Genomic DNA, 15,882 nt, shown 5'->3' with positions numbered 1-15,882 from the left:
CTTTAAAGTTTGAGCAACATCTTCTAGTACCTATTTATAGAATCAAGAATCGATTGATCAATGTATAATGTTAATAGTTCTACTTTTATTTATATCTAGCTTCTCATGGAGTAACAGGTTTCAAATTTTTGACCATGACCCACAGTAAAAGATACTTTCTATTGTAATTTGGCATATACTTGCATGCAAACATGTGAACACACTCAAATCTACATACATATACATGGATACCCATACATATGGTTCATGAAACAGTAATTACCCTTACTTCATGTGATAACCTCTAACATTTCTATTTCATTTGATTGTTTTAACTCACTAAATTAGTGTAATGACCCACTTATGGCTTGCATCCAGCAATTTCTCAACTTTCTCACAGGGCCCTTAACTCTTGAACTTTAGTTGCTCTAGTGACATGGAGCCAGGGTTTTTCCTTTCCACAAACTGAAGATTTATGCCCTTTTCTCTTGTGATTCTGGCATCTCTGAGCTTCCTCCTGCAGATGACCCCTTAGCTCCCAAGGCCTCAGGCACATAAGAATAATTGTTTCTTGTGTATGGAATATCCTTCATAACTTGAGTTAATTGAAAATTCCAACAGATATTTTTATATATACCAATATATTTCTATAGTTATATTGAATCTACAGAAATCTACTGAATTAATCCTAATACTTTCTCAGTTGTTTGATGGAACTGATACAAGTATTTTATAAAAAGTGTAGGATTAACTGGATCAATAAATCAAATGAAAGTATATTAAGGGGTTCAAATCCAGCCCTGGTCTACAAAGAATGTTTTCAGTCCTATCAGTTGAGAGGAAGAGAGACGTGAGCATGTGCCGCGGCCTCTGCCCCGCACCATTGTTGGGAAAGCCCTTGCCCTACCAGCTTCTTTGCAGTTGTCGTGTGAAGAGAATTGACTTGAGAAAGCTTACCCATGTGGCGGGTCCTACCATATTCCTTCCTAGAGAGGAGTAAATCAGTACAAAACCATCTTTATTCTAATAACCTAATTATAGGCCCTCTGTTTTGCCTACCTACAAAATCTTGTTAGAGATCTGTCTCTTCTTCAAAATGAGTCCTGAGCAGTTGCAGTGAAGAGCTTACTCTTATTAATATGTGCACTTCTTCCATCTGTGCTATGGGCTGTGACAAAGAATAGGCATCATCCAGTGACCACGCACACATTAGACCTTGGCACTTGTTCATGGGTCTCCTCACCAAAGACTCTGAATCAAACCAAAACCAGTTGAATGGTAGTCAGTAGGAGATTGCCTGAATAAAATATGCTAAGTTCATAGGATCAAATATATGCAGATATTAACAGTAATGTTATTAGTTAATATCTGGTAAAATGAAAACTACTCCCTAGCGCATCACTAAATAAAACAGGCGACTAAGCAGTATATAGTATGATCTCTACTTTTTTTATTTTTATTTTTTTTGAGACGGTGTCTCCCTCTTGTCCCCCAGGTTGGAGTACAATGGCGTGATCTTGGCTCACTACAACCTCTACTTCCTGGATTCAAGTGATTCTCCTGCCTCAGCCTCCCGAGTAGCTGGGATTACAGGCGCCCACCACCACGCCCAGCTAATTTTTGTATTTTTAGTAGAGATGGGGTTTCACCATGTTGACCAGGCTGGTCTCGAACTCCTGACCTCAGGTGATCTGCCTGCCTCGGTCTCCCAATGTGCTGGGATTACAGGCGTGAGCCACTGCACCTGGCCGACCTCTACTATTTTTAAAATAATAACATTTACTAGCCTCAGCAACATGGTGAAACTCTGTCTTTACAAAAGATAGAAAAATTAGCCAGGTGTGGTGGTGCACACCTGTGGTCCCAGCTACATGGTAGGCTAAGGTGGGAGGATCTGAGCTCAGGGAGATCAAGGCTGCAGTGAGCTGTGATTGGTCATTACACTCCAGCCTGAGTGACAGAGTTAGACCCTGTCCCAAAATATAAAATAAAAGAATAAAAGTATTTGAGTGGAGAATAAAAGACAAAAAGGAAAAACATGAAAATATCTTTGAGTAAGATTGTCACTTTGGGGTTTTTCTTTTAGGGTTTTTATATATTTTTAAATTTTCTGCCTTATTTTTGTAGTCAGAAAAGTCAAATACTATTTTTAAATCTCTCTTGCATTGTTTTTCCTACTTAAAAATAACTATGGAGCTAAAAAGTAATAAAAGAAAATGTACTAAAACATTACCCAATAAAGAGCAGGTGTGAGTTGACAAGAAAAACTGGCAGCCGAACAGCCAAAAACCAGTAGGTTGCAATAGCCACAGAGGGCCTCAGTTCGAATTAGGGGCAGTGGCTGCAGGGGAGGGCAACGGGCTCAGTTCAGGGGCCCCTTCATAATGGAGGATGACAGTGCCAGCCAGAGAGTTTCAAGTCCAGACCCCACCCAGCGTGTGCACACATGCACACACCCTCACACATACACACACAGGCCTTAGTAGGTGCTCCCTTCCCCCATCATGCAGCCATCTGCCACAGGGCACTTCCTTCTTGATGGTGATATTAGTGGACTATTTATGTAAGCCGGCAAGCTTCTTGCATATATTTACATTTTACTGTCTACATTATAGTTTCTCGGGCAGCTGGAATCTTTTCATACTCAGTAGAGAATGCTGCCTCTGAAAGCTGTTGACATTAGTGATTTGCCCCTGGGTGATTTGTATTTCTACACAAGACACACATGTCAGAGCCGTAGAGACCCCATCTTTGTCCGCCTCTCTGCAGCATGGCATTATTCCCTAAGTAGCGTTTGTGAGGTTGTTACGTCAGCTCCTCCTGGCCAGAGGCCACAAAGCTGTGACCCTTGACATTGTCAGTACAGATCTTTGTGAGGTGAAGGGCAGAAAAGGGACCAAATGCTCTTCACCAGCTCAGGGGCACAGACCCTGCCTTCAGGCAGACCTCACCACCTTTGCTCCTGAAGGGACAGCTTGTCCCTGGTGATGTCCACAGTCTGCTCTGCTGGAAGCTCATTTCCATCTAGGCTTACTGAAAGGGCAATGAAAGCTGTCAGGAGATAGGGGCTGTTTTCTGATGGATCTTTTAGTATGAGGAGCGGTGGAAGAAGAAAACTGTCAATAACTAGAATGTAGTGTTCCTGTCCATTGTTTTTAATTGGAGGAGTAATGAGGGTTTTCTGAGTGTACAGATTGTATTGATGGTCCTCTGTTGATTGAAATTCCAAACCTCTGTACCTGAATGTTTATAGAACTGAAAGAAGGCCATCTCTGCAGCTCCCGTTTTTAGCACCTTTAACACTAGACCCTCCAGATGCATTCTGTCTTTTCTTTCCACTTCTGAATCTGGGGCCCTAACCCATCCCTTGAAATAACTGTCTCTCTGAAGTTTCTGGATTCTTAATTCTAAGTTTCAGATTTCAGGTTATAGCCAGAAGGCAACCACCATCGTGGACTTAGTTGTTTTGTTGCTCTTTGCTACAACTTCGGCAGTGCTAGGAGCACCCAGGTAAACATGAAGAGTTGACTATTTAGTTTATCATCATTTTTATTATTTCTGACAACTATTATTTGGTTATTTATTTTATACCAAGCCTGTCCTGAGTGTTTTACTGATACTTTCTCATTTGGCCCTCACAGCACTTAAAAGTTAGGTATGATTCCCATGAGGCAATTGAAACCCACAGCAGCAAAGTGGGAGAATCTGGGAGCCACATTTTAGACCCAGGCTGTCTGATTCCAAAGCCTGTGCTTGTAACCACCATACCCCACATTTTATTCCAGAAGTTTCTGTTTGTTTTCAATCTGAATGGTCCTGGAACAGGATTTGAATGCTTATGTGTATCATCCAGGAAAGTCAGAAAATTTTAAAGAGAATCTAAACTCCCCACTTTAGTGGCCACCTCCTGCTGCTGAAATGCCTCATCTCACTGTCTTCTGCTGCATTCACGCTCCCAGACAGTACACATGGAACACTCAGCCAAATGTACGCTTTTATTTTTGGAGAATGTCTGCCCAAATCCCTGCCTCCTTTCCTACCTGATATGCTGGTATAGACAATCTAAACCGTTAGGGACCTTTCTAACCTCTCTACTTTGAACCCAAATCAGCCTCCTGCTTCATTCTCTCCTGGGACCCACATGGCCCCTCGTGCCACAAACTAGGCCTCCCTAAAGAATCTCCATAGAAATGCTCACCTTCTGCAGGCCTCCAACACTTTCTCTTCTCTCTCAAAGGCCCTCATTGTGTCTGGTGTAGGGAGCATGGCCACCTGTGCCCTGGCCCTCGAAGGGAATCATGTTCCTTCTCCCAGTCTTTCATTTCTGTGCTCGTTCCAGACCTCAGTACACATACCTAGTGGTCTTGCTGCCTTCCCAGGCCCTTCTGCAAGAGGAGGTCAAGATAGGGTGGTGGCAAGTGGCATGGAAGAGAATGATACCTATATCTGTCTCAGGATACCACTGATGTTGGATGTGGACACAGGAGCAACAGGATTTTTATCTTACTTTACTTCATGATTGGTCTTAACAAGCTGTCAGAAGACTGTCAGCTGCACAGCTATGAGTCGTTTAAATGTGAATCTTGCTGAGTAGATTGCAGTAAATCTTGCTGCATTTTTTTTTGAGACCTAATAGTTGACAAATTAACACTACCTTCTGCCTGTAAAGTTTACCTTGAAAGTGCTGCTATATTTAGAATATTATCCTCTAAGAATGATATTGTGGCATTTGGTGTATCTGCATTTTATAACACCTTATTTCTTTTTGTTTCATAAAACACTTTAGATGGTTATTTATTTTTTAACTTGCTAGTGTTTAAAATTCCACCTGGAGTCAGGGAGAAGGGAGTGCTCAAGCTGTGTTCTTTCAGCCTCTTAACCACCCAAAACAAAATGTCTGTGTTTGATGTTTACAGGTAATTACGAGACTGATGCACAATACAGAATCAAATCTAGTTTTGCTTTTCATGGATTTTTTTGACAGTCCTGTTAAAAGAGACAGTTGAGGTCGGGCGTGGTGGCTCACGCCTGTAATCCCAGCACTTTGGAAGGCCGAGGCGGGCAGATCACGAGGTCAGGAGTTTGAGACCAGCCTGGCCAGCATAGTGAAATCCCGTCTCTACTAAAAATACAAAAATTAGCTGGGCATAGTGGTGCGTGCCCCTGTAATCCCAACTACTCAGGAGGCTGAGGCAGAAGAATCACTTGAACCCAGGAGGCAGAGGTTGCAGTGAGCCAAGATCCTGCCATTGCACTCCAGCCTGGGCGACAGAGCGAGACCCTATCTATAAAAACAAAACAAAACAAAACAAAAAGTGGGGGGAGGGACAGGTGATTACCCAGAAGATTCCATTTTAAAATGAGCTGGTTCTTACCAGGCCTGGCTGCTAGACATGCTGTTATGCGCACGTACTGTTCAGATTGTTTCCCTCTCCTTGTCTGTCTCCCTCCTTGTCCTTCCCCTTCTGTCCTTCTTTCCTTTCTTGTATCATTTACAGTTTGCATCAAGAATATATTGGAGGAAAACAAAGAAAAACATAAATATTCAAACCACAAAACTAACTTAAATTGCTATAGATAAGTTTCAAGCTTGGCTTTAAACTTCATGAAGCCAAAGATAAGAGAGAAACAGAATCAGCTATCTGATTCTCATTATCAGAAGGCAGAAAATGTATCAATTCCTATGAGAAAGTTAAGCATTTCTTTTTTTTCTTTTTTTTTTGAGATGGAGTCTCGCTCTGTGACCCAGGCTGGAGTGCAGTGGCACGATCTTGGCTCACTGCAAGCTCCGCCTCCCAGGTTCATGGTTCATGCCATTCTCCTGCCTGAGCCTCCCGAGTAGCTGGGACTACAGGCACCCACCACCACACTCGGCTAATTTTTTGTATTTTTAGTAAAGACAAGGTTTCACTGTGTTAGCCAGGATGGTCTCAATCTCCTGACCTCAGGATCTGCCTGCCTTGGCCTCCCAAAGTGCTGGGATTACAGGTGTGAGCCACCGCACCTGGCCAAGAAAGTTAAGCATTTCTTAGCACTTAATTCTAAAGTACTTATAAGGACTTTTATAGAGAGAGCTTCATATAGGAAGTACTGAGAGATGGGAGGACCAAAATTCTTGATCACCTTCCTGTTATGGAGGTTAGTATAGGATTCCATATGGCTGCTCTTCATTAACAATCAAGGACTGGCATATAGGACTGAACCCCACCCCCACCCCCGGGTCTTCCCACATCGTAAACTGGGGTTCAAGACGAATCCTGCTCTATCACATGGCATGAGCAAAGAATGGGCTCTAATGGAGAAAGGGAAAACTCACAGGACCAATGTACTGCTGAACACGACAACCAGGGACAGCAGGACAGAAGTGAAGGCATGAGGCCAGGCGCAGTGGCTCATGCCTGTAATCCCAGCACTTTGGGAGGCCAAGGCGGGAGGATCACTTGAGGTCAGGAATTTGAGACCAGCCTGACCAACATAGTGAAACCCCGTCTCTACTAAAACTACAAAAATTAGCTGGGCGTGATGGCAGGTGCCTGTCATCAGCTACTTGGGAAGCTAAGGCAGGAGAATCACTTGAACCTGGGAGGCAGAGGTTGCAGTGAGCCAGGATTGCACCACTCCATTCCAGCCTGGGTGACAAAGCTAGACTCTGTCTCAAAAAAAAAAAAAAAAAGAAGTGAAGGCATGAGTCCCACTATCCTTCGCATCCCTCAAAGTCCCTTTTTAGGGCCTGGGCATACCAGACCTATAATATGAACTTGTGACCCAGGGGAGGGACTTCTCATGCCACTTTTTCCCTGCAATAGCTTAAACAGGAGAGCAGCCTCGTCACAATGAGCAGGTTAGAGTCATGGGCTGGATTTGGAGTTCAGGGAGCTGTGTGGGAGTGTCAGCTGCTCAGCATCCAGGGACCATAGGTCTGCAAGATATTTCAGCTTTTTCTGTTGGGGACAAATAGTGACCAGTCTATGGAGAACAGAGCTGAGGCATAGCCTCATCACCATTCCAACCCAGAGTCAGCTTCTAGAGGCCTTTAAGACAACACCACCCATTACCCCAAAGGAACTTAAGGTCACACCTGGTGAAAATAATTCTGAAAGAGACTGTGATTATATGCTTCAAGTAGGTAAGTCACTAGAGGTCCATTTTGACCCAAAGATAGAATTTGGAGTACCCAGAGAGGTGATAATTATGTGACCTTCAAATTATGATCCTGTGCACTTTAGTTTTCTCAGATAGGTTTTTCTATACAAGTTGTTAACAGTTCAAAATTATACTTTCTCTAGGGGTCTTTGTTTCTGGCTGTGAATCAGTACAGCTGTTCTAGAAACAGGATGAGTACTTGCTATAGTTGGTATTCTAAAAGACGCTGCATTGCAGAATTAAGAGCCAGGCTGTCTGGGTATGAATCCTTGCTTTGCCACTTCTAGCTTTTACTGGATTTCTTTATGCCTGTGTTTACCCATCTGTAAAATGGGAATGTAATAGTACCTAACTCATAGGATTTTTGGAAGAATAAATGAATTAACTTTATTGTATACACTTATGGGGTACAAAGTGATATTATATGTGTACAGTGTGGGATGATTAATTCAAACTAAAACATCACCTCAAACACTTAGCATTTTTAGTGGTAAGAACATTTGAAATTTATTCTGTTAGCAATTTTGAAATGTATTATGCATTCCTACTAACTAGAGTCATCATGTTGTGCAATAGATTTCAAAAACCATCTTCCTCCTGTCTAACTGTAACTTTGTACCCTTTGACTAAAACCTCCCCATTTCCTCCCTGCTTAGCCTCTGGTAACTACCATTCTGCTCTCTGCCTCTATGAGTTCTGTTGTTTAAGATCCCACAAATAAGTGAGACCATGTGGTATTTGTCTTTCTGTGTCTGGTTTATTTAACTTAACATAATGTCCTCCAGGCTCGTCCATGTTGTCGAATGACAGGATTTCCTTCTTTTTGAAGGCTGAATAGTGTTCTATTTTGTATATATGCTATATTTTCTTTATCCACTCATCCATTGACAGACACTTAGATTGATCCATAACTTCGCTATCGTAAATAATGCTGCAGTGAGCATGGAAGTGTGCTATCTGTTCAACATGCTAATTTCAAGTCTTTAGAATATGTACCCAAGTGGGATTGCTGAGTCATATTGTAATTCTATTTTTAGTTTTTTAAGGAACTGCCATACAGTTTTCCAAAATGGTTGTATTAATTTACATTCCCACCAACAGTGTACAAGGGTTCCCTTTCCCCCACACTCTCTTCATAGTCTTTCATTTTTTAAAATAATAGCCATTCTGACAGGCATGAGGCGACATCTCATTGTGGTTTTAACTTGGGTTTTCCTTATGATTAGTGATGTTGAGCGTTTTTTCATATATCTATTGGTCATTTATATGACTTTTTTGAGAAACATCTATTCAGGTTTTTTGCACATTTTTAAATTGGGTGGTTTTCTTGCCACTTTTGTGTACCTTATAGATTTTGAATGTTAACTACTTATCAGATATATGGCTTTCTTCTAATCTATCAGTTGTCTTTTTACTCTTATTATTTCTTTTGCTCTGCAGAAGCTTTTTACTTTAATCCCATTTGTCTATTTTTTATTTTATTGTCTCAGTTTTTGGGGTCAAATCCAAAAAGTTACCTTCCAGACCAGTGTCATGGAAGTTTCCCCCTATGTTTTCTTTCTTCTAGTTTTTTTAGTTTCAAGTCCTTTCAAGACCGCACCTTGACTTTTATCTGTTTTGAATTGATTTTTTATATGGTATGACATAAGGCTCCAAATTAATCTTCTTTAGGTGGATATCCAGTTGTCTCAACACCCTTTATTGGAGAGGCTATCCTTTTCCCATTGTGTTTTCTTGGCACCTTTGTTGAAAATCGATTTGATTTTTTTATATGGTATGACATAAGGGTCCAAATTATTCTTCTTTAGGTAGACATCCAGTTGTCCCAACACCCTTTATTGGAGAGGCTGTCCTTTTCCCATTGTCTTTTCTTGGCACCTTTGTTCAAAATCAATTGACTGTAAATGTGTGAGTTCATTTATGGGCTCTATGTTCTGTTCTATTCCTTAGTGTTTCTATTTATATGCCAGTACCATGCTGTTCTAATTACTATACAGCTCTGTAATATAGTTTAATATTAAGTAGTGATACCTCCAGCTTTGTTATTTTTACTTCTGATTGCCTTCGCTAATCAGGGATTTTTATGGTTCTATATGAATTTTTGGATTATTTTTTCTATTTCTGAGAAAAATGACGTTGGAATTTTCATAGGGATTGCATTCAATCTGCAGATTGGTTTGGATGGTATGGACATTTAACAATATTAATTCTTTCAGTCCATGAACACAGAATAGCTTTCCATTTATTTATGTCTTTGTCAATTTATTTCATCAATGTTTTACAGTTTTTAAAACATTGTAAAACATTACAGTACAAATCTTTCACTTCCTTGGTTAAATTTATTTCTAAGTACATTTATTACTAAGTATTTTATATTCTTGTAGCTATTATATGTGGGTGTTTTCTTGATTTCTTTTTCAGATCATTCATTGTTATTGATTAGATTTGTCTTAATTTTGTATCCTGGGACCTTATTCTTTTATTAGTTCTGTCTTTTGGTGGTATCTTTCTGGTTTTGGATATATAAGAAAATGTCATATGCAAACAGGTAATACTTCATGTCTTTCTTTTCTATTTGAATGCCTTTTCTTTCTTTCTCTTGCCTAATTGCTCTGACAAAGGCCTCCAGTAGGATAAAGAATAAAAGTGCTTGCTGACAGTGGACATCTTTGTCTCGTTCCTGATCTTAGAGGAAAAGCTTTCTACTTTTCACCATTAAGTATAATGTTAGCTGTAGGCTTATTGTATGTGACCATTAGTTTGTTGAGAGTTTTTTCTATAAAAGGGTGTTGAATTTTGTCAAATGCTTTTTCTGCATCTAATGAAATGATCATATGGTTTTTGTGTTTCGTTCTGCTGATATGATGCATCACATTTATTGATGTATCAATGTTGACCCATCCTTGCATTTCTCCCAGGGAGAAATCTCATTTGATCATTGTGAATAATCCTTTTAATGTCCTGTAGAATTGGGTTTGTTAGTAGTTTATTGAGGATTTTGTATCTTCGTATCTATGTTCATCAAGGATATTGTCCTATAACTTTCTTCTTTTATGTCATTTTGTGGCTTTAGTATCAGGGCCTCCTAAAACTAGCTTGGAAGTATTCCTTCCCTTTTGATTTTTTTGGAAGAGTTTGAGAAGGATTGGTATTAGCTCGTCTTTAAATCTTTTATAGAATTCACCTGTGGAGCCATCAGGTCCTGGGCTTTTCTTTGATTAGAGACTTTTTATTATGGATCCAATCTCTTTACTCATTATTGGTCTGCTCAGATTTTCTGTTCCTTCTATTTCTGTTTTCTATTTCTTCTTGATTCAGTGTTAGCAGATTATATGTGTCTTGGAATTTTATCCATTTTTTTCTAGGTTACTGTATTTGTGGCCATATAATTTTTCATAGTAATCGCTCATTATCCTTTGTATTTCAGTGGTACCAGTTGTATTATCTTCTCTTTCATTTCCAATTTTAAGTCTTCTCTTTTTCTTTTTTAGTCTAGTTAAGGGTTTGTCAATTTTGTTTAACTTTTCAAAAAAACTCTTTATTGATCTTTTTTCCCCCTGGTTTTTTAGTCTGTATTTATTTCTGCTCTGATCTTTGAATTGTTTTTCTTCTGCTAACTTTGGGATTAAATTTGTTCTTCTCTTGTAGTTTCTTGAGGTGTACTATTAGGTTGTTTATTTGAGATGTTTATTTTTATTTAAGTATTTGTTGCTATAAATTTCCTTCTTAGAACTGCTTTTGCTATATCCCATACATTTCAGTATATTACATTTCCATTTTCATTTGTTCCAAGATGTTTTTTGATATATCTTTGGTTTTCTCTTTTGACCCATTGGTTGTTGAGGGGCATGTTGTTTAATTTCCACATATTTGTGGCATTTCCAAGATTTCTGCTATTATTGATGTCTAGTTTCATACCATTATGATTAGAAAAAATACTTGATATGATTTCATTTCTCCTAAATTTGTTCAGCCTTGGGTTTGCGACCTAACATATGACATATCCTGAAGCAAGATATGTGTGCACTTGAGAAGACGTGTATTCCCTTGCTATTGGATAAAATATGCTGTATATGTCTGTTGGGTCCATTTGGTCTAAAATGTAGTTCAAGTTTAGTGTTTCCTTATTAACTGTCTATCTGGATGATCTGCCATTGTTGAAAGTGAGATATTGAAGTCCCCTACTATTACTGCATTGTAAGTTATTTCTCTCTTTAAATTCTTTAATATTTGCTTTACTTATTTAGGTGTTCTGATGTTGGGTACAGATATATTTACAGTTGTTATATTCTCTTGATGAATTGACACCTGTATCATGATGACTTTCTTTGCCTTTTTTTATTGTTTTGAGCTTAAGTCTATTTTGTCTGATAGGTATAGCTAGCCCTGCCTCTCTCAGTTTCCATTTGCATGGAATGTCTTTCTTCATACTTTCATTTTTATTCTTTGTGTCCTTAGAAGTGAGTTGAGTCTCAGGCCGGGCGCGGTGGCTCACGCCTGTAATCCCCGCACTTTGGGAGGCCAAGGCAGGTGGATCACGAGGTCAGGAGATCGAGACCATCCTGGCTAACATGGTGAAACCCCATCTCTACTAAAAATACAAAAACTTAGCTGGGCATGGTGGCAGGCGCCTGTAGTCCCAACTACTTGGGAGGCTGGGGCGGGAGAATGGCGTGAACCCAGGAGGCAGAGCTTGCAGTGAGCCAAGATCGCGCCACTGCACTCCAGCCTGGGTGACAGAGCAAGACTCCATCTCAAAAAAAAAAAAGGGGGAGTTGAATCTCTTGTAGGCAGCACATAGCTGGGTCTTATTTTTAATACATTTAGCCATTTTGTCTTTTACTGGAGATCTTATTGCTCTTAAAATAGAAATAATTATCAATAGGTAAGGACTCAATAATACTAGTTTGTAGTTTGTTCTCTGATTGTTTTGTGGATGCTTTGTTTCCTTGTTCCTCTCTTGCTGTCCTCCTTTGTGGTCTGATTGTTTTCTGTAGTGGTATGCTTTGAATTCTTTCTATGTATGTTTTGTGCCTCTACTCTAGATTGTTGTTTTGTACTTACCATGAGGCTTCCAAAAACCGTATACTAGTAACAGAATATTTCAAGCTGATAACACCAAATTTTGATAACATACAGTAGTAACTCTACAGTTTTGTTCCCCTTCCCTACACATTTTAATATTTTGTTTTCAAAATATACATCATTTTGCAATTTGTATCCCTAATTTGGGCTATAATTTTTTTTCTTTCTTTTTTTTTTCTTTGAGACAGAGTCTTGTTCCGTCACCCAGGCTGGGGTGCAGTGGCACCATCTTGGCTCACTGCAACCACCACCTCCCAGTTCAACCCAGCTCAAGCGATTCTCGTGATTCAGCCTCCTGAGTAGCTGGGACCACAGGTGTATACCACCATGCCTGGCTAATTTTTGTATTTTTGGTAAAGACCGGGTTTTGCCATGTTGGCCAGGCTGGTCTGGAACTTCTGGCCCCAAGTGATCCGCCCACCTCAGCCTCCCAAAGTACTGGGATTACAGGCATGAGCTACTGTGCCTGGCCTTGAGCTATAATTTTAATAGTTTTAAGATCATATTAGAGATAAAATTATTTTACAGACCACTATTACAGTTCTAGTTCTGAGTATGACTATATTATTTATAGCATTGATTTTTGTGTTTTCATATATTTTATTAATTAGCAGCCTTTTATATCAGCTTAGAGAACTCCATTTAGGTATTTCAATAGGCAGGCCTACTGCTAATGAACCTTATTAGCATTTGCTTGGGAACGTTTTTATTTCTCATTTCTGAAGGATAGCTTTTTTGGTTGAGCACTTTAAATATATCATCTCATTTTATCCTGCCCTACAGGGTTTTTGCTGAGAATCCTCTAGTAGCCGTATTGCAAGTTCCTTGTATGTGATAAGTTTCTTATTTCTTGCTTTCTTAATTTTTTTTGTCTTTGATTTTTGCCAGTTTATTATGTGTCTTGGTGAACTTCTCTTTGGGTTGAATTTTTTGTACAAGTCTACAGTTAAAACTTGCTATTTAATTTTTCAGTTCAGTTGTTGTCTCCATCTCCAGGATTTCTATTTGGTTTTTGTTATAGTTTCTATTTCTCATTTTGTTCATATATTGTGTTCCAGATCTCATTTAACTTTTTATTTATATATTCTTGTAGTTTGCTGAACTTCCTTAAGAGGATTGTTGTGCATTTTTTGTCAGTCATTCCACAGATGTCCATTTCTTTAGGGTCCATTATTAGAGCTTTATTAATTTCTTTTGGTGGCATCATTATTCCCCTAATTCTTCATAATCTCATGTCCTTGAATTGATGTCTGTGCATTTGAGGAGGCAGCCACCTCTTCCATCCTTTAGAGGTGTTCTTCAGCATAGATTGAATTTCATTATTTACTTTAGCCTGTGATTCTGGATGAGCCAACTGATATCAACCCCAGGGAGGCAGAGCTTGCTGTCAGTTTCTCTAGTTGGCTGGGTCTCTGCCTTTGTTCTGAGTTTGGATGGGGCTGCTGGCTGAACTTCACCTTCCAGCAAGACTACTGGCTGGCCTCTGCAATCAGGTGGAGCTGCTGGCGGGGAACTGTGATTGTTTCTGGTATCCGGCAGGGTCACAAAGTGTATTTCCCTGTTGGGGAGTATTGCTATTTGGGTTATGCAGTTGGGCAGGTCTGCAGGCTAGGCTCTAAGTTTAGATGGATCACTGTTCTAGACAGACAGGTCCAGAGGTTATGCTCCATAGTCCTTGCCTAGGCTGGACCATGGGATGGGCTCTGGCACTGGGTGGAGCAACTGTTTGGAGCTGCTCTTTGGACTTCAGGGTTTGGGCAAGTCTAGCCCCTGTTCTCTGCAAAAAATACACTGTGGTGGGCATCTCTTTTCCTGAGTAGGGCCTTGGGGTGGGCTCTGAGGCTGCGCATAGAGGCTAGTTTTCTAGGGACTCAAGCCAGGTTGAACTTCTTGTTCAGCTTCTGGGTGCAGCCAACTCAGCTTTGCATATAGGGTAGATCATTAACTGATCTCTCTGATCAGGTGCCACTGCTGGCAGGAACACAGAGCTACCACCCAGATCTGCACACTAGTCACTGCAAACTCCACCTTCTTGATTTGTTTGATACCACGGGATCTTGCCCTGCAGTTACTCCGGTATTCCTTTTGCGGCAAGGCAGTAGTGGGCTTCCTTCAAAGCACCTCAGAATGCTAGGGAAGCTAGATCTCTACTTTCAGTTCTCTTTTCCTCTGTAGAAAACATGGGCTTAGGAGAATCCTCCCTGTGACTCTTGTGCTGACTTGGAGGAGTGGGAGGAGTGATACGGTCAAGGTGACCTTGACCGCCAGAGACCTCTCCGCCACCAAACATTCCCATTCTTACCTTACCACTCTGTAGCTTGAGCTAGAGTTGACCACCATGTCCTTCTGTAAACTCATAAGCTGGGACTCAACACATTTTTACTGATGCTGAGCTCACATTTTATCAGCATGGTAGGCCCTGGGCCAGGAACTGAGGATACGAAGTAAGCCGAGATACAGCCCTGTCCTCTCAGAGCTTGCGTTACACCACAGCCATCTGTTTCTGTTCTAACTTCTCCAGCCATTTTTTTTTCTGCATCATTTGCTGAATTTTCTTCCATCCATTCCTTAAATGCTATCATTTCCCATATTTTGTTCTTCTCTGCAGCACTGAACACTGTGAAATTATTTGGGCCTTGCAGATTTTCAAGGCAGGTACATCACATTTTCAGTGTGGCCATAAGAAGACCTTAGTCATCTTCTCATGGAATGTCTGGTTTGGAGCTTTATGGCTTTCTGGTGATAGACAACATACATGACTGAAATCCTTCCCCAGTTGCTAAAGAAAATACAACATAATGTTATTTGATAGAGATAGATTTTTACTTGTAGAATAGTTAATTTAAAGCCATCTTTACTAATTCTGTATCTAATGAGAACCAGCTCTCTATTGAGAACATTCCTGACTCTTGACATAAGACCTTATCATTAGTGTAGGGAAGAAGTTCGCTTCTCTATTTTGTACAGGCCTTCATTCATAATTAGAGTAATTAAGTTGGGGTGAAGAAAGACCCCAGAATACAGTGCTCTTTTACATGGTTCAAAATCATTATCTGATCTGTCAAGAGATGTTGCTGCCATCTTACCACTTGGGATTCAATGTCCACAGCTCCGCTTCTAATCAGCTCTCATCCATAAGAGCTCAAAGCCAGTAACAGTTCAAATAATTCCCGCCAGCCTTTTGCACAAGGTGGTATGTAATTGGTAGCGGAATGGATTTGCCTGCCTGCTCCTTCTATAAAATGTGGACAGTGAAACCCAGACGTGTAATATAGTATAAGGGAGCCAGCATAAATTTTTGATGGAATGTTCAGCAAAGTAATAACTTTGTATATACAAAGACATATTTGCCTTTTTGAAAAGTTGTATAGAAAATGTTTGAGTGTACCCACATTTGATTATGGTTCAAAGAAGGATTCTATTTTAAATGAAAGCTAAAATGATTGACGAAGATAAGAACCTGTTAATAACAACTACTTGAAGGCTTTACTTTTGTTCTTTATTTGCTTTTAGCCTAGTAATTAGATGAACTTTATAAGGAGCATTTGCTGAGTCCAGTGGATGTCAGACTCACAAACCAATGAGCTGGGGGTCGAATAGGAGCTGAAGGATAGATGAGCCTGTGAGCATGTGGGCGTGTGGAGGCAGAGGCGCGTGTGTGTCTCAATGCTGAAT

At 40.1% G+C, this 15,882-nt stretch overlaps 1 protein-coding gene across 1 annotated transcript in view; it reads left to right on the top strand.

The window, feature by feature from the left end:
- Positions 1-15,882, top strand: part of COG5 (component of oligomeric golgi complex 5) — a 370,641-nt gene that overhangs the window by 345,666 nt on the left and 9,093 nt on the right. The window lies entirely within an intron of this gene.

This window comes from Chlorocebus sabaeus, chromosome 21 (assembly GCF_047675955.1).
Source record: "Chlorocebus sabaeus isolate Y175 chromosome 21, mChlSab1.0.hap1, whole genome shotgun sequence".
NCBI lineage: Eukaryota > Metazoa > Chordata > Mammalia > Primates > Cercopithecidae > Chlorocebus > Chlorocebus sabaeus.
Note: the sequence above shows the minus strand (reverse complement) of the source record. Positions and strands in the feature narration are given on the sequence as shown.